The sequence below is a fragment of the Patella vulgata genome, chromosome 1 (assembly GCF_932274485.2).
Source record: "Patella vulgata chromosome 1, xgPatVulg1.2, whole genome shotgun sequence".
Classification (NCBI taxonomy): Eukaryota; Metazoa; Mollusca; class Gastropoda; family Patellidae; genus Patella; species Patella vulgata.
The window spans coordinates 2,513,440-2,538,740 of record NC_065879.2 but is presented as its reverse complement, the minus strand read 5'-3'; the positions used below and the strand labels follow the sequence as shown (position 1 = coordinate 2,538,740).

Here is a 25,301-nt window from a genome sequence, read left to right as displayed (position 1 = left end):
CGGTAACGACGGACACTTACTTGTTGTTTTGGTCACAACAATGATAATTTATTGTACCTTAGTGGCGAACACAAAGTTCCCCAATATGTTACTGCTATATGCTATACTGGATAATACAGAGCTCACCAATATGTTATCGCTATATGCTATAAGGGAGAGTACAGAGCTCACCAATATGTTATGGCTATATGCTATAAGGGAGAGTATAAAGCTCACCAATATGTTACTGTTATATGCTATACTGGATAATACAGAGCTCACCAATATGTTATCGCTATATGCTATAAGGGAGAGTACAGAGCTCACCAATATGTTATGGCTATATGCTATAAGGGAGAGTATAAAGCTCACCAATATGTTACTGTTATATGCTATACTGGATAATACAGAGCTCACCAATATGTTATCGCTATATGCTATAAGGGAGAGTACAGAGCTCACCAATATGTTATCGCTATATGCTAAGGGAGAGTACAGAGCTCACCAATATGTTATCGCTATATGCTATACTGGAGAATACAAAGCTCACCAATATGTTGGCCATTAACCAGTTCCACGTACAATAGTGCAGGTGTGTTGGTGGGGGTGGGGTGATGGGAGACACCACTTCATGTTAACTATGACATGCAATACTATATACGGCACATACTTTAAACCGTCTTGGAATATCGGCGCTATTCTGAGATTGTGAGATATTGGAATATGTTATTAAATGTTACCCTCCTGTAGCGACTGGGTTAATCGAGACGGGAATAAACTATGCAGTTCGCTATCGGTGCAATTTTGTCCGGAAAAAGCCTCAACAGTCAAGTTTGACGAGAGCCCCAACAGTCTCCGCGACACCTCCCTCTCGAACTCTTTCAATCACCAAGCGGAATCACTCTTATCTTATTGATACAGCTGCTTAGTGTCAATGTGATCGGACAAAAACAGACATTATTCAAGAGCTAAATCTGCCCATTGTAGGTCTTTCTTTAGACCTTAAATGTTATTTAGGTTATTAATTAGACATTTATTAACATGGCAAGACTATAATCAACTCTGAATGTCATCAGCTGGCCCCGATTTTAAATAGATTGAAATACGTTTTGTCATTGATGCGGTTACCGTAACCGGAGAACCTGGAGGAAACCCACAAGGTTGGACAGGTGACCCTACTCCTTGTCACGTACAACCGAGGAATCGAAACCACACCAGTTGACTCAATGACAGACCTTATGATAGAGCGCGCACGCTTACCGTTTGGTAATCCCCCCCCCACCTATTATTTAACTATTATAGTGAGAATTGTTAGCTCTTTGTCTCGTTAGCCTGGAGGTCGGGTGCTGCATTGGCCGAGAAAGTTCATCCAAATTTTCCGGCGTGGTTCCCCCTTGTCAGTGATGCAGGACGGAGGGCCTGGCAAGGGCTGCTGTCTAGTCGTTCGGATGGGACGAAAAACCGAGGTCCCGTGTACACATTGGCGTGCACGTAAAAGATCCCTTGACAGTTGGAATTCGATATAAGAGTAGGCCGTAGTGCCGCTGTCCGGGTAAAACTTCCTCTCATGGCACACTGTATGACGTATGCCCGTCTTCATTAGCCCAGGTTAGGTGCAGAACATTAAACCCCATTTCATTCATTTTATTTTGTAATCTAATTAATATAACTGGTCCAGAATATCTTTCAGTTTTATTGGAAGTTACACTGACACAGATATAAAGTTTAATGTCACCATGCTCCGTTCGTCAAAGACATCTTGTAAAAATAGATTTAAAAAAAAATCATTTGGATTGTCTTCATGAGATGTACTTCCGTCATGGGTTGCATTGTCATAGAAATAGAAACACATGGTTGATAAAAAACATTAGGCGTTGTGACAAATCGTGTACAATAGAATATATCATTTTATATACCCCGGGCATGTGGTAGTGTATATAAATTAAAAAAATATAAATCATGGGGTTTACGATGATGCCGTATATTATAAATGCGTCGATTGTAGTTTAAGGCATAACGGTTTCAATAACGCATCTGAGTAAGTTCATCAGTAATTTGGACACTGAAAAACAGTTTCAGATTATATTAGTCAATTGATAGTATCCCAATATTACAACCTGTCGGCGGAACTCTGGTGGATGTGGAAAGTGACAATGAAACTTTTAATTGTAAGTATTATACTAACGGGGCGCAAATTTCCCGTTGTTATAGTGTTGAATTACGGATCAAGGAACATTGTCTAGTCGTTTGGGTGAGACGAAAAACACAGTTTCCGTGTATAATGTTAGCATGCACGTAAACTAACCCTTGACAGAGTAGGTCGTTGCAGCGCTGTCCTGACGAAAGTCGCCCCACAACACACTGCATTTCGGGTGCTCGTCTGCATTAGTCCGATTGATGCAGAACAGTAGTAGGACGTTAAATAGTATTGATCGAGAAAGTTCATTGATATTTTCCGACGTGTTTCCCCTTGTCATTGGTGCAGGACAAGGCCAACTGTCTAGTCGTTCGGATGGGACGAAAAACCGAGGTCGTGTGTATACATTGACATGCACGTAAAAGGTCCCTTTGCAGTTGGATAGTAGGCCATAGTGCCGCTGCCCGGTCAAAATTTCCCTCATTATCTCAGTCGGAGCAGAAAAGTAGGACGTTACACATTATTTCTTTCTTATCTTATTTTACGTTAGATACGTTTAAATTATTCACTGTATTTTACCTACTAATATGTGCACCATGAAAACAATATTCATAACAAATCCCATGTATGTCTCGCTAGTATCTGGGAAAGAACAATTAATTCTAAACATTTGCTAATTATACCTTGGACATTTCCCCAAACGCTTTTGCTTTTAAAAAAAATGTAAACTTGTCTCTTCCTGTGGCTAAAGTGACATAGAAGACGGTTATTAATATTAGGAGAAATGAAATGAGGTTTAACCTCCTACTATTCTCCTCCGACTGAGCTAATGAAGACAGGGATTTTCTAACTTATGGAAGCCACGTAATTCAGATACCAAGTGTATCAATATGCGTCGTGTTTAATTAAAATAATTGTGGTTTTTTTTCAGATTACCATCTGTATGATTAGTAGTGCTTTCATAGCACAGAGCGATGCTGGATCATTGTTGCGACTGAAGAGACAAGGATACGGTTACGGCGGGGGCAGTGGATATGGCCAAGATCCTAACGCAATGCAAGGTGGTTACGGCGGTGGTGGATATGGCCAGGATCCTAACGCCATGCAGAGTGGTTACGGTGGTGGTGGATATGGACAAGACCCAAACGCCATGCAGGGCGGTTACGGCGGTGGAGGATATGGACAAGACCCAAACGCCCAGGGTGGTTATGGCGGTGGTGGATATGGACAAGACCCAAACGCCCAGGGTGGTTATGGCGGTGGTGGATATGGACAAGACCCTAACGCCATGCAGGGTGGATACCAAAGGCAATACTAGGGATATAATATAATAAATTGCCGTCCTATTTAATATAGCCAAACATATAAACTCCTGTGATTATTTATTTGTACGTTAATAAAATAAAATCCTTAATAAATGTATAGAAAAAGAAATTGTCCATGCATAGTTGTCAGGTAATCTGATCTAGATGTATTCACAAAATACATAGACTTGACGCTGTCAGATTTAGTTGATAGCGTTAACTGTATGTTTTTTTAAAAATGCAGTAATGTGAATACATCTACAGCTATGTATATTTATTTAGTGTAAATATTTGAGAGATACTTGATGTCATGTTGCAATAAAATATTAAAATATATAAACTTTAATTGTTAGATCGTAGTGTCTTTCTCTCAAATAAACAACGTTACACATAGAAATATGTTCCTTCTCCTCTACAAATAATCAACGTAATACAATGGAATAGGATGTTCTTTAAAGAGAGAGAGAGAGGGAACGTCTACTGGACAGCAACCATGTCATTTCGGGACTAGCATATGGTTCAATTTTATTTCAAAAATTCGTTCTTTAGTAGTTGGAGCAAACCGGTAGACCCGGAAAAAACCCACGAGGTTGGACATGCGAACCTACTCCTTGCTCCGTGTCACCTACAACCGGGAAATCGAAACCACGCCAAATGACTCAACGACAGACATTATGATACAGCTCGCACGCTAACCATTTAGCCATCCAGCCTCACCCCTGGATCAGAGCCACGGTGGCTAGTTGGTTAAGACGCTGGATCGCTAGCCTGGAGGTCGGGTGTTCGATCCCTGCATTGGCCGAGAAAGTTCATCAAGATTTTCCGACGTGGTTTCCCCTTGTCAGTGGTGCAGAACGGAGGGCCTGACAAGGACAGCTGTCTAGTCCTTCGGATGAGACGAAAAACCGAGGTCCCGTGTATATATTGGAATGCACGTAAAAGATCCCCTGGCAGTTGGAATTCGATATAAAAGTAGGCGATAGTGCCGCTGCCCGGGCACACTGTATGGCGTATGCCCGTCTTCATTAGCCCAGTATAGGAGTAGAACAGTAGGACGTTAAACCCCATTTCATTTCCATTTCACCCCTCTTCGTTAAAATACAGAACAATGAATCAATAAAATGGGATTTAAATTCCAACTGTTCTACACCGATTGATTAATGAAGATGGGCTTACGTCACACACTGTGCTATGGGGGAAATATTGCCTGGTCTATGACCTGCTGTTATTTCGAATTCCAATACGAGATATCAGTTTTTCGCCCGATCCGAACGACTAGACGCTATCCCTGCACCACTGACATTTGTACAGTATAGTAAATGCAAATGAAAGTACCATTCACTAAGTTATATGACCAGTTACCGATACGGTAGCTCAGTAACCAAGATGCCGACTCACAATCCAAGAGATTCCCGGTTACCTTCCGTGTTAGAAGTTCCTTATTAGTTAAACATATACATTATGCAAGAGCTAAATCTACCTATTGCAAGTCTTTATTTAGGTTTAAGTGTGACAAAGTCCTCTATAACTTTTATCAAATTGAAGGATCATTTAGGTTTATATAATATTATATTGCTTTTTCAACTCTTTATATACTTCTGTTAAGACACGAACTGGCTATGATCTAATTAAACATGTAATTAATCTCATATGTCATTTACAAACTACATATGATCTGTGTACAAGCGCCACATGACTTCAACAGCAAGCGCACTGGTCAGTAAGCATACCATGACGTGATAAAGGGACAATTGCATGTATGATCACGAGTCTTATCTATTGTCGGAGAGTATATATATATAGGAATTTGCGGACAGTTAGACGTGAGAGAGGAGGAGACATGCAAATTTGTGACATGTCAGAAGATCTTTGTGTATCTGACATATACAAAATTCTGATTCAGAAATCTGTTTGGTTTGGGAGATGCGAAAACTAGATAGAGATGTGAAATTTCGATTTAAAAATACTGAAATGGGGTTTAACCAAATGGGCTAATGTACACGGTATAAAAATATTAACTGAACTCCTCAAACTTTGAAAGATATTGTCGGTCATATATTGATTGTGTTGGTTTTAGTAAGTTATATTTATATATACGGCAGAGTAAATATGACTAATATACTTATAATATCATACACGCCACACCATATAGCAATTACACACTACACTGTCGGTGTCCATTTAAATACACGCACGTGTTATCATATACCCAAGTGTTATCATATACCTACGTGTTATCATATACCCACGTGTTATCATATCCCAAGTGTTATCATATACCCACGTGTTATCATATCCCAAGTGTTATCACATAATACCCATGTGTTATCATATACCCACGTGTTATCATATTAATATTAAAACAGCTCACCATTTTATAAACATGAAAATTTGTTTTCTTTTTTTTTTTTTAAAAACACGTCCTTGACCTTATGCTTGCATCAATAAGCAAAATATTAATTTTAGATACAATTGTTAAAATATTCAATTTAAAAAACTTTGAAATTTGATTAATTCATATGAATCCACATGACATGGCGTTTACGGGATTCCCCCCCTCCCCCCAAAAAAATAAATGAATTTATTGATGTAAATAGCACTTCCTGTAAGGCGGTAAAACGACAGAAATGGAAATACAGAAACAGGTATGTACTTTTTGATGTATACAATCACGTTTATCTACACATCATGTGGTATATCGCAATAATAATAATAATAATGGAATTGTATAGCGCTTTGTATCCAACAGTTTGCTCACTGGCGCTGAGTTAGTCTCTCACATTTATGCCAGATTCCCATCATCTGCACTAAATAAGTGCAAGGATTTGAATGTACACAATGATTTTGCATCCTTAATATATGATGGTAGTCTGTTCCACAGTTTAGGAGCAGCAACAGAAAAGCTTCTGTCTCCACATTTTACATAGACCACTGAACACTTTATTTGCAAGAACTGTCACTTCTTTTAATATTAAAATTATTTATGTGGAGTGTACTCAATATTTATGAATACAGAACCCAGTGAAAATCGAAGCATGATGACATTTGTTGTCAGATGTAACCAAAACGCTTGTTTCAAAATGTTGTTAAGATTATTATTCAGTTATGTAAAAAAGAAAATAAGTATTTTTGGAGATTGGTATCGAATTTGTAATCTTAATATATTTGTGCGGCATATTCTTTTCTGTGGGGTACCATTTGCATCGCATTGTTTTGGGGTGTGGGTTTTTTTGGGTTTTTTTTTTTGGGGGGGGGGGTTGTTTTGTTTTTTGTTTCAAGTAATCGCTCGGTTAGGCCACATTCAGTAGATCTAGCGTGGACTATTAATATATAATCTAACAAAAGAATGTTGATCATGATATATTGCAAAATATTTTACTATAAAACCCTTTTAAATACATCCAATGTGTAATTGTCAGTTATTTCTATGCTTTCAAAGAGAGAACTAAGAAGTCATACAAATGTTATCAATGTGTCTTCAATGCAATGTGTCAATAGCTCACCTGATCCATATTCACTATAGCCTAATTATAAGTTTAAGAGGACCGCACTACACGGTAAACAAAACCGACAAATCATTAATGCAGATGATGCCTGTGATGGTGCTCCATACTAAAAGTTTAAAAGTACTTCCTCGAAAATAATGAAACATATAAGAAAACAAAATATCTTAATTATATAGACTCAGTGTGCTAGAACAAAAATAGTTTTAAAAATATGAAGTCTTGATGGCTGTAGTGTATAATATGCAAGGATCTCTTTGATTTCCCATGTTGTGTTGTTAAACATGTGAGAGCGCAGTGCGGGGTGATACAAAATATTCTTACATCAATATATACTATTCAAAAAAAGTAGGGGATATTTGATTTTGGGGGCATAATACTAAAATATGCAAATGACTACGAAAAAAGTCACTATAGAACCTAACAGAAGAAACATTTCCAGTTACATGTGACGCCCAAACGCACCAATAGCTACCGCATGGAATGCAGGTGATGCTTGGGATCATCATGGGGGTCCAACCCAAGATTTGCACGACTCTGACTTTGAATGTTACAGTCATTGTGGCATTGAATTCCAGGGTGGAAACATCAGTTTAATTGTTTTAGTGACCAGAAAACAAATTTTGATATGCGTCGGCTTACCCAAAATAAAAGGTTACGTGCCCTTGGCATGCTACAGATCGGCACAACACAGGCGGTTGTGGCGCGGACGATGAATGTTTCTCAGTCTGTCATAAGCAGGCTATGGTCCAGATACCGTGATACACAATCTGTACAGGACAGACCACGCTCAGGTCGACCAAGGGCGACAACTCAAGCCCAGGATCGATTTATCCGTACCTTGGCCTTGAGAAATTGTGTCATCACAGCAAATCAGATCAGCGCTCGTCTTCAAACAGACACTGGTGTGAGAGTGAGTGGCCAGACGATTCGGAATCGACTGCATAGGGGTCACCTTCGCGCCCGACGTCCTCGCGTGATCCCTTGTTTGAGAGATCATCACATTCAGGCAAGACGTCGTTGGTGTAGGGATCGTCAACACTGGGATAATCGACGCTGGAGCAATGTGATGTTTTCAGATGAGTCAAGGTTCACTGTTGATTTTTTGGACAGACGTAGGAGGGTGTGGCGTCGTCGAAACGAGCGCTTCCAAGACGTTAACGTCATCAGACATGATCGATTTGGGGGTGGTTCTGTTATGGTGTGGGGAGGCATCACTGTTGCTGGAAGAACGGCTTTACATGTTGTTGCAGGGCGTGTTACAGGCCAGTACTACCGGGACAACATCTTGGCAGTCCATGTTGTGCCGTTCGCACGACGTCATGGCCGCCGTTTCATCTTCCAGGATGACAACGCAAGATGTCACAGGGCCAGGATCGTTACAGGTTACCTCCAACAACAGAACATCACCACATTACCTTGGCCAGCACTGAGTCCCGACCTCTCCCCCATCGAGCATGTCTGGGACATGCTTGGACAGAGGTTACGTCAACGTCAACAACGTCCTGCCAATGTCCAAGAACTTGCTGCTGCGTGCAACAGGAATGGGACAATCTGGACCAAAATGACCTTAGACGTCTCATTAGGAGTATGCCACGTCGGATCAATGCTTGTTTGGCAAACAGAGGAGGATTTACCCGTTACTGACTTGGTTGTGATGCTGTGGTAACTTTGCTGTTTGACCCCGGGTATCATTTTACCCTTATAATGGTCAGTCTGTGCCTTACTTAGTCTAACGATCATTTGGAATAAATCGATGAATGTGAACTTCATTTCATTTTGTCATTTGTTTCTTCGTCAGTTTCATTAGGTGACTTTAATAACACTTAAAAATCAAATATCCCCTACTTTTTTTGAATAGTATATTCTCACGTAAATTTAATTTCTCATAATTTCCAATATAGTTATCTTTTCCAACTTTTCAAATTCTTCTGTCTTCAGATTAAAAAGGAGCCACGGTGGCTAATTGTGTAAGACTGGAGGTCGCGTGTTCGATCCCTGCATTGGCCGAGAAAGTTCATTGGGATTTGTCGACGTGTTTTCCCCTTGTCAGTTGTGCAGAACGGAGGGTCTGACAAAAAGACAGTTGTCTAGTCGTTCGGATGGGACGAATGACCTAGGTCCCGTGTATACTTTGGAATGCACGTAAAAGATCCCTTGGCAGTTGGAATTTGATATAAAAGTAGTGCATAGTGCCGCTGCCCGGGAAAAATTTTCCCTCATAGCACATTGTATGGCGTATGTCCGTCTTCCTTAGCCAAGTTAGGCAGAACAGTAGGATGTTAAACCCCATTTATTTTTATTTCAGATTAAAGAGATAAAAATACACGGTTAGTTGTTGAATCTTATTCACCTTTAGATTGTGGACTTTCCGTATCTTTTGTTGTTGAGCTACCAGTGGGTAATATATGTCTTTTGTTGTACAAGTTAAATTTGTAGTTTTATAAAATTATAAATATAAAAAATGTGACATGTATAAGATTCTAAAATAAGGCGTGGCTGACAATTTAAAAAGGTTTGTATTTTCTAGTACGTTACGTTGATATTCCTGACCTATGTTGATATATTAATACAGAATGGATAAATTCTGTAAATATCTTTACGTGATGTTCCGTCTGTGAAACTGGTATATAAGATGACTGTAGAACTGTTGTACTTCACAATCCAGTTTCTGGTTCAGGCTGAAGAAGATTCACAGTAAATACAATATGAAGACTTTTCTCGTAAGTTTATAATGTTGTTTAGTTTCGACCACATATTATATCTGGTACCGTTTAACTCGTTCTGTGCATGTTTGGATCACCATGGTTACTACATGGATATGGCTTCGTGTGATAATTTTGTTTTGGCAACGGCGTAAGTAAGACATCTTCGGAGTCGATTCAGGGGATGCACAAGAATGTTACGCGGTATTTTTCAGTGTGAGTCCACCTTGTCAGTAGTGCAGGACTTTGGGCTTGGCAAGGAACAATGGCTAGCCGTTCGAATAAAACAATAATACCATGAAAATTTCAATACGATGACAGGTTGTCTGAATCGGCAGTGTTCGGATGCCATATATCACTTAGAGCAAACGGCATGGTGCATGCGCGTCTTCATTAACCTTGTTTGTACAGACAGGTAGGGCAATAAACCCATTCCATTTCATTTTGACAGTTTATTCTTATTTTGTTTACTAATTTTTAGCGTTTTCCTAGATTTTATCAGGATTACCCCCCTTATTATTGTTAAATGCATTGATTTCAACTGGTGGATTATTACCATTCAGTAGGTGACATTACATCTTTTTCGTAGATCATTTTGGATGAAGCCTCTATCAAAACAGGCCCGGGGGCTGCACATCGCAGTGGGCGCTAACGACTGGTCCTGGATCAATTCGCTTAATATGACACGTGTTATTTATTTCGTGCCATGCAGTTTGTCCAATGCAGTTTGTTTTGTCAGATTGTGTGTCTTATATCGGTCTTGTGTTGCGTGTAGTGTGGTTCTCCTGTACTTGCTATCTGATTCAAAATAATTTAAATTGTAACATGGATGTGAAATCTTCCTTTGTTCTTCTCGTTGAATAAGCAGATTGTTTTCCCTCTAGTAGATTGAGTGGAGCTTAACCGTGCAATAACTAGACATGTTCAAGGTTATTGCACACATTTGCTGGTTTACACTAGTTTTAGTAGAAATCATATAGAGAAGTGGGGTGGGTTTTCTGTGCAATAACAATAAGCATGTTGAGCAGTTGTCAATGTTACAAGTCATTCATAGCACGCTTCATTCGTTAACAGGTTTAACCCCTCGGCCTTCAGCCTCTGGTTAAACCTGTTAACTCATGAAAGCCGTGCTATAAATATTACTTAATTCATTGTTCCACTTCAGATTGTGGCGTGTGTGGTTGTTTGTGCTGCAGCACTGAACGATGTCAAAGTTCGTGAGAAGAGACAAGCTAATAATTACTATCAGAGGTATCAGGAAGAACGTCAGGCATACGCTGACCAGCAACGACAGATGTACGCTGACCAACAACGACAGATGTACGACGAGCAACAAGCAGCCTACCAGGAATATGAACAACAACAGAGAGATGACGCCGAGAGACGATTCGAGGAACAAATGGATGCTCGATATGGTCGAGGTAAACGTGAAGCTGTCGATAACACCACTGAAACAGTTTCCACTCAAGAGAACCACGATAGTTTAGTCCGACAGAAGAGACAAGCGTATGGTTATAATGTAGGATACGGTGGTTATGGAGTACCAGCTGATCCAGCTATGGTGTATGCTCAGAGATTTGGTAGTGGATACAGTCAATCATATGGTGGTTATGGTGGGGGATATTATCCTAATTCACCATATGATGGAAGAATCTACGGTTATGGACGATAAACAATCAAACTACCTCTTCCTATAGAACGGACTCTCTTTTTACGATCGAACTACGTCTTCATTATAGGACTGATGTGTTTATAAGCGCTCATCTTCTTGATATAGAACAGATCTTGATATAGAACTGATGTTTGATAGAGAACCGATCATGTTTTTCAATGTTACGTTATAGAAATAAATCAGATTAACAATACATGGGTTTTCTCTTGTTTTTAAATTTAATCAAGCCAGAATGAAACGGCTGGTATAATCGTGTTTATCTCTTTATGTTAAGCTAGATTCCCAGAATTCGGGCTACGATTGAGATCGTGTTATCATATATTGAGGTCCGACTTGACAATCGTGTTGATCGCATCGAAACGTATCCGAACGCATCCGCACGTAGCAGATCGTGCACTCAATACGGTCAATCCTAACGTAACGAATACATCTTAGATTGTCAATATATGCTTGATGTGTCCCTACTTGTAGTCAACCAGACAATATGCCCCTGATCGAGTTAGTTCCGCGGTGGTTCAGTTAGTAAAACGCTGGCTCTTCGCTCCCAGTAATAGTCAAGAAGATTCCTCGGGTTGTCAGTGGTGCAGGACGGGACCCGTCTACACATACACGTTTACGTAAAGAGATGGCTGAATGGCCGCATTCTGGGCAAACTGCCCTCACTGCACTGTGTATGAATTAGTCCAGTCGATGCAGAAAGATAGGACGTTAAATACCATTTCAATTCATTTGACCTCATTTCTATATATAAAGTAGTGAAACAAAGTAGTGCAGCTTCACGGTTGTTCTAATATTTCTTCCAACATTCAGGTTGATTTTGATAATGTTTGGAATACTCTAAACCTATGTGTAAGTGTAATACTTAGCAAAACCAACAAAGTACACAATGCGTTATAAAAAAAACAGTTTGTGACATTGACAATTTCCGTTTCATATTTTCGCACAATATAGTGCGGGTGTTATCAATGGCATAGTTGTGATTGTTCACCAGCACATTGAAACGTCATAAATATTTGTATATGTATAGCTTTTATATATATATGGCATACTGGGAAATGAAACGGGGTTTAACGTCCTATTGTTTAAATGAAATGAAAATGAAATGATATAGGGGTTAACGTCTTACTGTTCTGCTCCGACTGGGCTAACGGAGACGGGCTACGTCATTTAGTGTGCTATAGGGGCATTTTTGCCCGGACAGCGGCGCTACGGCCTATTCTTATATCGAATTCCAACTGACAAGGGATCTTTTACGTGCACGCCAACGTGTACTCGTGTTACACTTTTCGTTATTTGAATCGGTTCTAGATAAAAACACTGGTTTAAACTTCAAATCCAACCAACTTACATGACCCTTGTTCTAGGCTTAACCCAAGGCACTCATAGCCTTCACCTAATAATCTCCTTTTAATTCCTGCTTATATCCCCATTCTAGACAAAGGGTCTCACAAGATTACACATATGGCTATTGCCAGATTAAGCCTTCAGTACAGATTGCTTTACAAGACAGTAGACATTACATAACCCGGGCCAGCTATAACTTTATATTATGGTGATGTTTATTGGGTGCCATAAGGATATTTAAATCAATTCTATTTTCATGTGTCAAGATAGCACTCGGGACCTCGGGTTTTCGTCCCATTCGAACAACTATACGTTGTTCCCTCGCCAGGATCACGCCAGAAAATTCCGATGAACTTTCTTGGCCAACGCAGGGATCGAACACGGAACCTCCAGGTTCGCGAACCAACGCCTTACTCGCTGAATCACCGTAATCAAGTGACGAGCCCCGGGGAAGAACGAATTAAGTCACTTTTTCAACGAACCCCAGTTAATAGCGCCATCTGGTAGCAATTTGTATAAGCTTTCTGTAGAACAATCAATTGCAGGTAAAAACGATCGGAGTCACATCTAACCAAGGCCTATCTGAAATGGCCTCCCAGACAAATACGTCCATCGTACCCTTTATTTGACCGTAATTTGGCTGAAAAGTGGAAGTCAGTTGTTGTACTGGTAATTATGATTCGTATTAAACGTCATTTTGAAGTTGTAATTAAACCCACTCGTTGTTCTGTTCGCGTCAAGCATTCTCGTCCAAAAGTCTGTTTTGCCTTTTATGCGAAAAGACAAAAATGTGACTTAGATCGTTCTTCCCCTGGACTCTTCAAGTAGAATCTAAATTACATATTTCGTGTTTTCTAGTTTGTAAAGGACGCTTAACTTAAACCTGTGTGAAACTTGATATGAATGAATGAATAATTGACTAACCAAATATTTTTTAAATCTTGAGTCTTATGCTAGGTTCACATTGTCGTGCGATGCGTTACGGTCTGGTACGTGCAGATACGTTCGGGTACGTTTCGATATGATAAACACGATTCCTGCCTGCGACAAACTTAAATGTATAATAAGACCTGATAGGATCACCGCAATTACTCTACGATTAAAACCACGATTGCGAATCGTGGTAGTGGGAACCTAGCATTACTAAATATGGACCCAGCACGACAAAGATAACCCAGAGTGGCGTGGTAACGCGTTGTCAATAGGAACATTGAAAGTTTATACAGAAATCAGGGCATGAAAGACAAATAAATTGACGAGGGTCATGTAATGTAACCAGTGAAGACATCAAAATCAACAACATAAAAATATCATTAAAAGGGTGCAATGTCACATCGTACTTTGGACCACTCAAGTAGTTCGACGAACAAATCGGATTGGAAATCAGTTTACATACCCTGATATTACATTATTATGTCCCGTATTACCCATTTCGGGTGGTGTGTGTGGGGCTGGGGGCTGGGGGGGGGGTCGAATGGTTAGCGTGTGCGCGTAGGTCTACCATTGAGTCAGCTGGCGTGGTTTGGATTCCCCGGGTCCTCCCATTTCCTCCCACTGCTAAAGAACCCGACGTGCAAGCGAATTATTGATATAAAAATGGAACATATTTTACTCCCGAAATGACCTACTTTGTGTCGAGTGGACGTTAAACCTCCCATGTGCATCTCGCTCTCTCTCTCTCTCTCTCTCTCTCTCTCTCTCTCAGAACAGTATATCAAGTAACTACCTTTTCAATAAGGTGTAGGAATAGGCAAGTGCCGTACATGAGACATGGTATGCTTAGTCTTGTAAGCCGCGGTTGCCCGGTGAGTAAGGTGTCGGCTTGTTAACATGGAGGCCCGAGGTTTCATCCTAGTGTTGATCGATAAACTCCTTCAGGATTTTCCGGCGTGGTTTCCCGTTTGTCTTTGGTGCAGAACAGTCGTTCGGATAATAAGAAAACAAAGCCCCGTGTACAGCTTGGGGCACGTAACAGAACTATTGATAGTCTGAATCTATTTGTTGTCCGGAAAGCTAAAACTCATTTCATTGCATTCTTGATTAGTCTTTCTAGTGGAGCTAATATGGGAAATCACATCGTATTCAGACTGTATGCCTGTTTACGGGGTCCTGTTTCTCGAAATCTTAGATTTTTCAATTTTGATTGGCTAAGCACTAAAATGAATCTAATATTATCCAATCAAATTACTAAAATTTGGATTTTATCACAGTTAAAATTTCGTAAAACAGACCCCTGACCCTTTATCATCCATTTGCAAAATAAAGTATCGTTACTTGATATCAAAACCATAATAATAATAATAATAATAATTATATTAATATATTTCTTTTATTTTCTATAACTACAAAGTCTATAAATTCTCAATGATTTACGTATATACAATAAATCAAGTTATTAGATATCTATCTAAAATAGTTTTAATACATTCATGGTCCATAGCCATAACCACCTCCATAGGCAGCATTTGGGTCCATGGCTTGACCATAACCGCCGTAGGCTGCACCTGCATTCATCGCACCATAACTACTTCCGTATCTCATAGCATCCATAGCCGCTGGATCAGCTGCCTGACCGTATCCACCATACCCGCCACCATAACCTCCCAATCCGGAGCCTCCATAACCATAAGCTTGTCGTTTCTGTCGTACGAGATCCTCCTCCTCGCCGGTTGCCCGTTTGACCCGATCACCGTACATAGCGTCCATTTCTTCTTGGAACCGTTTTTCGGCCTCGTCGCGCTGTTGTTGTTCATATTCCTGCATGGCGGCTTCACGTTCCTCTTCCATCTGGCGCTGTTGGTCCTGGTAAGCCTGTTGCTCCTGCTGATATCGATCCCAATAGGAGTTACCTTGTCTCTTCTGGCGAACCAACTCTTCCTCGCCGTTACTCTTGACTTCTTCTAGTGCTGCAGCACATGCTACTATACACATAAATACCTGAAAATATATAAAACTCCAATATTATACAATGGAATCGATCGGGGAATCATGATAAAACTAAATTCTGACAGATACTTGTGCAATTCCGAGTCACAAAACAATGCCATAGTCAATACAACTGGAATTACCTGTATACAACGCAGATCCTTACAAATGCCGATTATAACACTTAGCCATCGATGTAAACTGTGCAACTAAAAATACCTGTATTCAACGTAGATCGTGGTAGAATTCTAGTAACAATATGTTTTGAGGGCCTAATAACGTGTCGATAATATCAATTAACCACGCAACTAAAAATAAGCCACACGAAAAGGGTTATTGAGTGTCATACAAAGGTAATCGTTCGGATGGGACGAAAACCCGAGGTCTCGTGTATAGTTTGGAATTCGACAGAAGCATAGGCCGTAGTGCCGCTGTCTCTTATAGCACGCTGTATGGCGCATGCCCATCTTCATTCGCCCAGTCGGTGCAGAACAGTAGGACGTTAAACTCCACTTCATTTCAGTCCTAAGAACGCCGTATAAGTGTTATGAAAGACTAAACGATAGATTACGAACAAACCCAGAAGACTTACTGCTAAGGTTCTCATGTTAACGTACTGTTGATGTTTATCACCGTAGAACAGAAACTTAGATGAATGATATTGGAGTCTTTCTGCTCCCTTATATACCGTTCCATGTTTAATAAAATCACGGTAGCACCGTGGGTAGTGCACATATTTACAGAAATTGCATCTGTAAATTTAGAAATTTCTACCACACCTTAAGTTTCGACGTCCCGCAAGACGCAAGACGGAAATTCACCCCGCAAAAAATAACTCACTATGTTTGTAAAAACTAAAATTAGCATTTATAAAAATAATTTAGCGGTTAATGAAAACAAAAGATGCGGAAAGTCTGAGGTGTAAAGATAGATTAATATGAGTAATTGTTGTTATATGTAAATATTATCATCTACGTGATATTAAACTTCTAGAGGTATATAATAAGGGACTGTGGTGTGGTCTAGTCAGACCGCTAAATACATTAAACCCATGTCTAGACTGCAGCTATACAAATGTTAAGAGAGAGAGGAGGAACGGGGATTAATATCAAATCGACCACTACACGGTCTAGTAAAACGGTTAAACATACATTATGCAAGAGCTAAATCTGCCTATTGCAGGTCTTTCTTTAGTCGTCGAGTTTCTAACCAGTCATTTTCTGGAAAGCTGATTAAATTTTAAACTTTGATCAGCCTAATCATTGAGTTTATCATTGTTCGAGAAGACCATAAAATGTGATATTCTGGAACGTTGACTTGTACTTAATCTTTGACTAAATCGCCCAAATATTTTGTCATCTCGGGGGGGGGGGGGTAGTTGAAGGGAGGATTAAGCGCATGCCTATGCAATGAAAATGTATTGAATGTTACAGAAATGATTATTTTTTTTTATTAAATTCCGACACATTGCACTTATATTTTGCAACGAAAGCAACCAATTCACATTCACCGTCAATTCTGTTGGAAAATGATTTCTGAAATATTAAACATTCTGTATACTATAAAAATAATAATTATGTATACTTTACTCCTTCGTCATATATCCAACCGTTACAGCTAATTCAAAATAAAGCTGCCCGAATAGTGTCCCGGACAAACAGGAGTATACATATAACACCAGTGCTCAAAGTCTTACATTGGCTTCCAATCCCATTCCGTATTGAGTTTAAAATATTATCATTGACATACCTCTGTTGAAACTGTGACAATGCTCCAAGATATCTTCAAGACCTAATTCAACCTTACAGGCCATCAAGATCTTTAAGATCAAGTGATCAAAATCTTTTGGAAATTCCAAAAGTCACTACCCTATTTGGACAAAGAGCCTTCTCATTTTCTGCCCCGATGCTGTGGAACAAACTTTCCCAACAAACCAAATCCAGCTCAAACAATGCAGTATTTAAGAAAAACCTTAAAACTGAACTTTTTAATCATGCTTATAAATAGTGTGTAAATAGTGTTTAAATTGCTTTATTCATGTAATGATTTTATTCGTATTTGCTAATTAACTTTTAAAACTTATATATATTTTAAATTTTGAGTAATTTTAAGCCTTGTGTGTTTTTTAAATAATTGTTTAAATCGTATATGTTTTTTAAAATAATTATAAATTTAATATATCTCAAATTTAAAATGTATTTTTAAAGTATTTATCTTGATGTAAAACCAGCGCCACTGAGCAGCTATACTAGCTGGAACGTGTGCGCTTTATAAATGTATTAAATTATTATTATTATTATTATAAAATGAATAAACTACAAGATACAAATATTTTTTAGAAATGTCAAAGTACCTTTTAATAAAAGAAATTGCAAAAAAAGGGAACGGGTGGGAACTAAAGACCCCCCCCCCCCCGTCCCTCTAACCAACCAACCAACCAACTAACCACATACAACATGCAACTACCATCCGCTTACCTCCCAAATACACACATCACACAGATCAAGGACTTATACCATATTATAGGCAGATTTAACATATTATAGATATAGATTGACACGCTCATTTCGGGACTAACATATGGTATATCGTTCCTGTCAATAATGGGGTCGCTTCATTAGCCCGATTAGTCCAGATGGGTCGGAATTTAAAGCCCATTTAATTTTATTTCTGTAGCAGAAACAAGAGCATACGGAAAGAAAACCCACTTCTTGACACATACAAGCCTGGGTTCTAAACCGCGACATTTTATTTTGACTCAATGACAGAAAGTTGGGTCGTCGAGATGTGCGCGTTAGATCATAAGACCTGTCATTGAGTAGAGTGACGTTGTTTTGGTTTCGAGCTTGTACGGGACAAGAAGTAGTGTCGTTTGACCATCTTCGTGGGTTTCTCCGGGTCCTCCCGTTTCCTCCCACTGCTAAAGACACCTGCGCGCAAGCGAATTATTGTAATAAGATTGCAACCAATATATTCCCGAAGTGTCATACTTTGAGTGCACTTTAAACCCCTTCTTTATTAAAATGTCAGGCGGGTGGAATAGTTACTTGATCTCAAAACAATACTAATATCAATACATTTTTAAAAGTTCCCATAAATATAAAAGTCTGCATATATTTAAGCTTGAATCAATGGCAGAGTTTGCGACTTGCGACGCACGCAGTCGACCACACGGACACCGACATGTTGAATTCTACCCTCTATTTACTAACACCTTTCTGTTGATGTTAGGTCAATACGAACAACATGTCGGTTAAGAGTATTTATTTGTTATTCCTGTTTAACCTGTCGGTAAACAACTTTAAAATCCGTGAATTCTATACACACTTTGGATTTACTAATGTATTTTGTGTTGAGTTGTTTCGATGCTTAGAAATGGAATAAAATGTAATGGGGTTTAACGTCCTACTGTTCTGCTCCGACTGGGCTAACGAAGACGGGCATACGCCATTCAGTGTGCTATAAGGGATATTTTACCCGGGCACCGGCACCACGGCCTACTCTTATATCGAATTCCAACTGCCAAGGGATCTTTTACGTGCACTCCAATGTGTACATGGGACCTCGGTTTTTCGTCCCATCCGAACGACTAGACAGTTGTCCTTGTCAGGCCCTCTGTCCTGCATCACTGACAAGGGGAAACCACGCCGGAAAATCCCAATGAACTTTCTCGGCGAACGCAGGGATTGAACACGTGACCTCCAGGCTAGCGAGCCAGCGTCTTACCTACCCACTTAGCCACCATGGCTCCGTTTGACAGCTTAGACCTACCATCAGTGTCTCTTTATTCCGCGGTGCGATATCTAACCTAATCGGTGTCGCCAAATTTGACGTAAAATTAGATCTACAAGTGTGCGGGGTGTTGCTCAATGAATCGTCCGGTTTCATGTTTAAGATTGACCATGCTCGATTGTTTAAATACATGTTTAAATTTCATGTACGACATAGCCTATCATAACTCACACTAGTATTATACAACGTTTGGGACATATTCCCTTCTTTGTTGAGTTGTTTGCCTTATTGTCAAGTCTGTATCTACGCCCGGGACTGTACAGCACAGTGACGCTTACAGATAGCCCCTGGATCCATTCACTTGATCTGATATATCCGTTTGTTGTTTGTGGTTTCTGTATATTTTGTCTTGTCCGTGGATGAGTTTTGCGTAATTGTTTGTGTGTAGTGTGCCCCCCCCCCCCCCGTGCATTTACTGTTAAAGGGCGTATGGCTCCATTCTTTAGAGTCTTAAAATAGACAAAAATGGGTCTAAACATGCACGTAATATAAGTTTATATAAAGAGATTTATATTCAATTTAAAAAAAAAGAAATTATTGTAATTTCCAATCAATTATGTTAAGTGGAAAATGCAAACAATCCGAATTGAACGACAGTCGTTTGCGCCTGCTCAGTACATTCTAGACTGACTTGTTTTCATTTATGAATCAGCCATTTTTAATTTCTTCCACATTGTCTTCTGTTCTGTGTTTTGTTTTCTTCATGAACATGGCGCTGGAAACCATTGATTTAAAAAGAGGGTTAGACACCATTATGTCTGTAGAATACTTTAGTATACTGATTGTAAGATGTTAATTGTGTCTTAAATACTGGATATTATAATCCTCTATTGTCACAGTGGGGAGGAAACAGGAGGACCCGGAGAGAACCCACGAGGTTGGACAGGCGACCCTAATCTTTGTCACGTACAACTGGGGATTCGAAACCATGCCAGTTGGCTCAATGACAGGCCTTATGATACAGCACACACGTGCTAACCATTCGGCCATCCAACCCCCCTTTATTTTAACAGTACACGATGTTTCTAGAATTCAGCACCATGGTCCGTTTGGTAGCAAATTGTCTGCTTGACAACTCAAGAATAAAAAGACATACATTGTCAATAAAATTTATTTCAGTTATATATTAAGAGAATTATTATTTACAATTTGATGAGACAAATAGTTTGAGTGTTTATCGTCCATAGATTCTACCATCATATGGTGAATTAGGATAATATCCCCCACCATAACCACCATATGACTGACTGTATCCACTACCAAATCTCTGAGCATACACCATAGCTGGATCAGCTGGTACTCCATAACCACCGTATCCTACATTATAACCATACGCTTGTCGCTTCTGTCGTACTAAACTATCCTGGTTAACTTGAGTAGACACTGTTTCAGTGGTGTTATCGACAGCTTCACGTTTACCTCGACCATATCGAGCATCCATTTGTTCTTCGAATCGTCTCTCGGCGTCATCTCTCTGTTGTTGTTCATATTCCTGGTAGGCTGCTTGTTGCTCGTCGTACATCTGTCGTTGTTGGTCAGCGTACATCTGTTGTTGCTGGTCAGCGTATGCCTGACGTTCTTCCTGATATCTTTGATAGTAATTATTAGCTTGTCTCTTCTGTCGGACTAAACTGTCTGTTTCAGTGTTGTTATCAACAGCTTCACGTTTACCTCGACCGTATCGAGCATCCATTTGTTCTTCGAATCGTCTCTCGGCGTCATCTCTCTGTTGTTGTTCATATTCCTGATATGCTGCTTGTTGCTCGTCGTACATCTGCCGTTGTTGGTCAGCGTATGCCTGACGTTCTTCCTGATATCTCTGATAGTAATTATTAGCTTGTCTCTTCTCACGAACGTTAAAATCGTTCAGTGCTGCAGCACAAACAACCACACACGCCACAATCTGAAATGAAACAATGAATTAATTTAAAATAAACATATTGTGGGGAGTAGGCAGGAACCTGGATTAGAATGAAATGAAACAGGTTTGAACGTACTACTTGTAGGAAGTGTGATATGACGGACATTTCGCCAGGGCAGCGGCGTCATCGCCTGCTTCTAATCTAATTCTGTCTACTGACACAAGATCTAATGCACCGCACATGTATTATAATATATTTATAATTTTAAAAATCCCGAGCAAACTTTCACGGCCAACACCTGCGATCACAGGGTTAGTGAACTAGTACCTAACTCACTGAGCGATCGTAGCACCGCCTTTGCTAAACCAACATTATCATCCCATATGTTACATGTCTAGTGTCCGTAGTCAGTTAAAGATATTGGACGTAATACGGTATTTAGATCTTGAAATAAAGCATATTTGAATTAGTCAAAACTTACGAGAAAGGCCTTCATACTGTATTTACTGCGAATCTTCTTCAGACTGGACCAGAAAATGGATTGTGAAGTACAACAGTTCTACAGTCATCTTATATACCAGTTTCACAAACGGAACATCACGTAAAGATATTTACAGAATTTATCCATTCTGTATTAAGATATTAACCAAGGTCAGGAATATCAACGTAACGTACTAGAAAATACCAACTTTTTAAAATTACCAGCCACGCCTTATTTTAAAATCTTACATATCGCACATTTTTTTATATTTATAATTTTACAAACTTCAAATTTAACTTTTATAACAATAGCCACAAATTGTCAGCCACACCTCATTTTAAAATCTTTAACATCTCACATTTTTTTATATTTATAATTTCATAAAGCCACAAATTTAACTTTTACAACAATAGACATATTATTACCTACTGGTGGTCAACCACAAAAGATGAGGAAAGTCCAAAATCTAAAGGTGAATAAGATTCAACAACTAACTGAGTATTTTTATCTCTTGGCATGTAGAAGAAATAGTTTTGTGGGAATAAAGAAGGATTGGAATGCCAAGAAGGGACAATGTTCTTTAAAGGTGCAATCAATGAATCCGGATTTTATAATTACCGGTATCTATATCTTCTTACTGTCTTTGTGTAAATACCGTCTTTCTGTGAAATTCTAATTGGATTAGTGCAATTGAAACAACTTGTTTATACGAGAATATAGTTATTGATGAAAGAATATGTTCGGAAATGACAATGAATTGTTTATGTAAGCCCAGAAGTTTTCGAGTTACATACCAGGCAGTCTGTGGATTTTATCTAACTTAAAGCCCGCCTGCCATGTACGCGTTTCCGCCGGCGAGAAAATCGGTTTAATGCAAATGTAATTGGACCGGCTCCATGTGCGTAAAAAAACAAGTTGCGGGATTTTTTTTGCTCGCGTGAAGTGTGCGCATGTGTGCCCAGCCGGATGTTTACGTCCTGACAATTGTTAGAAACTGTGGGTTTTGTTTGCTGTGTTGTACAAACACGTGTCCAGTCTACTCGATATAGACAATGGCTTATAGAACCACGGAACAACTCAACGTGTCATGTGACTGTCACTTACTAAACGTCAAAGGAAGTAGAATATAAATTTTAATCCATTGAATAGAGGGGGTGAGGGTCGTGGTTTAAAGTGTCGGGCTTCGAGCTCTAACTGGCCGGTCACATCTGGCTTGTGGTCGTAGTTTCGATCCCTAATGTGAACATATTTGACTTGACTGGGTTTACTCTGGGTACTCCGGTTTGCTCCCACAGGAAGGACCTCTACTCGTGACCTTAGTATACTCTTTAAACAAAGTAGGGGATATTGAAATGCAAATACCTATGCCGGTTGTGATATGATAAATAGTCATGGACACTTGACATGCTTTGAGAGTATGTTCACAGAAGAAGAACTTATCGCCCCAACAGAGCCACTGAGCTAAATGTGCGACACGCAATAGAGTCATACACGTGGTAGGGGTTCATTGTCAAATTTGACACTTCAAGGAAAGGTTGATGAAAACTGCCGCTTGCTGGTTTATCCTATCCATGTTTGCTTTCCTAATGGTTCTTGCATAAGATTTACTGTTTAGTGTATCTTTGCTTTAATGGGTTACGTTTAATTTGATCGGGAGACGTGTTCGTCGACGTCAACGTCAACCGACAACAATGCAAAAATTGCCCGTGTCACTGCAAGAGAAGTGGGTCAAATTGCCCCAAATCGTGATTGGACGGTTGATTAGGAGCATGCCACGACGAATTGCTGAATGTCTGAGGATTGGTGGAGCAATTACTCTTTATCAAGACAAAAATCAAAAACTTTATTTTAACTTTTGACAGCGTATCTCTTTGCGAGTGAAATGGGGCCGTCAGAAAAGCCGCCCATATGAACTGTTTATGTTCATGTGTAGGCAAGTGGCCTGTTATTAAAATACACTGGTTACCTCTAATAAAATCAGCAGTGCATTTCCGCAGTTTTGTATTGTTTCTGAATATCCCCTACTTTTTTTGAAGAGTATAAAATAAAATAAGATAACTTGTCTGCGATATCACCATCGATGGAAGCGGAAGTTAAACACTAATAGGAGAAGATGAAATCCAGTGGAAAGGAAGTGTTTGTTAACCAGACTTAAATCATTTATAGTCGTTTACATGTATTTGTTATAAATTTTAATGCTAACGATGCTTAAAACTGTGCATACGGGCATGCTGAATATTGACTATGATAATGTATTGAGTGACATATTGGGCATTGGACGAAGTAAATAAATAGACCTTCCTAATTTTAATATAGGATAGGATATAATAATAATTATTGCGATACATAACATGTGGACAGACACAAAGCCTGACTTCCAAGCGGACACAAAAATGGATGTAAATTTCAACAATGCACGATATGCTGAACCCTGTCCATAAACAGATCTAGATATGTTGAAGCAGAGTTAGCTAATGTAAACCCTGTCCACAAACAGAGCTAGATATGCTGAACCCTGTCCATAAACAGAGCTAGATATGCTGAACCCTGTCCACAAGTAGGGCTAGATGGTTTGAAATGGATTATGTGCACAACGAGGAGCTGTAAATTATTTGAAAAACGGTTTATTCTGAGTACGAAATGAGTCTGGAGGAGACTATAGACCAACACCTCCATCTAGGGATATTGTTTGAATGTATTTGCAGTTTGCTTAACAAATACTACATTGTTTATGCATTTTACCATTAGAATGGACTGAAAGGTCAAAGGATGGCGCCTTAGCTATAATTTAAATGAAGATAAAATTTATACTCTATAGAACAGGTGATGATATATTGATTACAATCTGTGGAGGTCGTATCATCAGGTAAGATCTGTTGTTACTAGAATCTGTTGTATCATCATTGGTTAAAGTCTGTTGTTACTAGAATCTGTGGAAGTTGTATCATCATTGGGTAAGTTCTGTTGTTACTACAATCTGTGGAGGTTGTATCATCTGGTAAATTCTGTTGTTACTAGAACCCGTGGAGGTTGTATTATCATTGGGTAAGGTCTGTAGTTACTAGAATCTGTGGAGGATGTATCATCATTGGGTAAATTCTGTTGTTACTAGAATCTGTGGAGGTTGTATCATCATTGGGTAAGGCCTGTCATAACTAAATCCTGTTATAATTACTAGATCCAGTGAAGGTTGTATCACGGTTTGGTAATTTACGTTGCTATTCCTATTTTCAATCTGTGGAACTGTGGAAGTTAAATCCACACCCAGTTATAAAGCAGCAGAGACACCCTCACAATAGGTATGGGATCAGTTGACATGATACCAAAATAATACCCTCGCCTACAGTCATATAAACCCAGACAATACGATTTATTTCAATAAATGTACGTTGTTCTAGTATGTCTTGGACAGGTTCACAGCCAGAATGTGCCTGGACCTGGGCGAGAAAGCAACCTGGTTTCCCTTTCTGTGTTGTGTCGACCTGAACGATACCTCAGGATTCCGTGTACACATTGGCGTGCAAGTAAAATATACCTGGCAGTTTGGGTTCCAAGAAGATTAGGTGGACACGCTTTCCTTCATTGCACACTGTATAG

The 25,301-nt window shown here is 39.4% G+C and overlaps 4 long non-coding RNA genes across 4 annotated transcripts; 2 read left to right on the top strand and 2 right to left on the bottom strand.

Annotated features, from left to right (window-relative positions):
• Positions 1–1,890: 1,890 nt before the first annotated feature.
• LOC126825740 (uncharacterized) lies at positions 1,891–3,766 on the top strand. The gene is made up of 2 exons (XR_007682161.1): positions 1,891–2,147; positions 3,048–3,766. It is a non-coding gene; the product is annotated as an uncharacterized LOC126825740 (long non-coding RNA).
• A 5,465-nt stretch (positions 3,767–9,231) lies between these two features.
• LOC126825804 (uncharacterized) lies at positions 9,232–11,493 on the top strand. The gene is made up of 2 exons (XR_007682224.2): positions 9,232–9,646; positions 10,794–11,493. It is a non-coding gene; the product is annotated as an uncharacterized LOC126825804 (long non-coding RNA).
• A 3,461-nt stretch (positions 11,494–14,954) lies between these two features.
• LOC126825752 (uncharacterized) lies at positions 14,955–16,370 on the bottom strand. Its single transcript, XR_007682171.1, has 2 exons — positions 16,162–16,370; positions 14,955–15,581 (listed from the first exon to the last, which is right to left on the bottom strand). It is a non-coding gene; the product is annotated as an uncharacterized LOC126825752 (long non-coding RNA).
• A 4,086-nt stretch (positions 16,371–20,456) lies between these two features.
• Positions 20,457–21,848, bottom strand: LOC126825815 (uncharacterized). The gene is made up of 2 exons (XR_007682235.2): positions 21,705–21,848; positions 20,457–21,264 (listed from the first exon to the last, which is right to left on the bottom strand). It is a non-coding gene; the product is annotated as an uncharacterized LOC126825815 (long non-coding RNA).
• Positions 21,849–25,301: the final 3,453 nt, after the last annotated feature.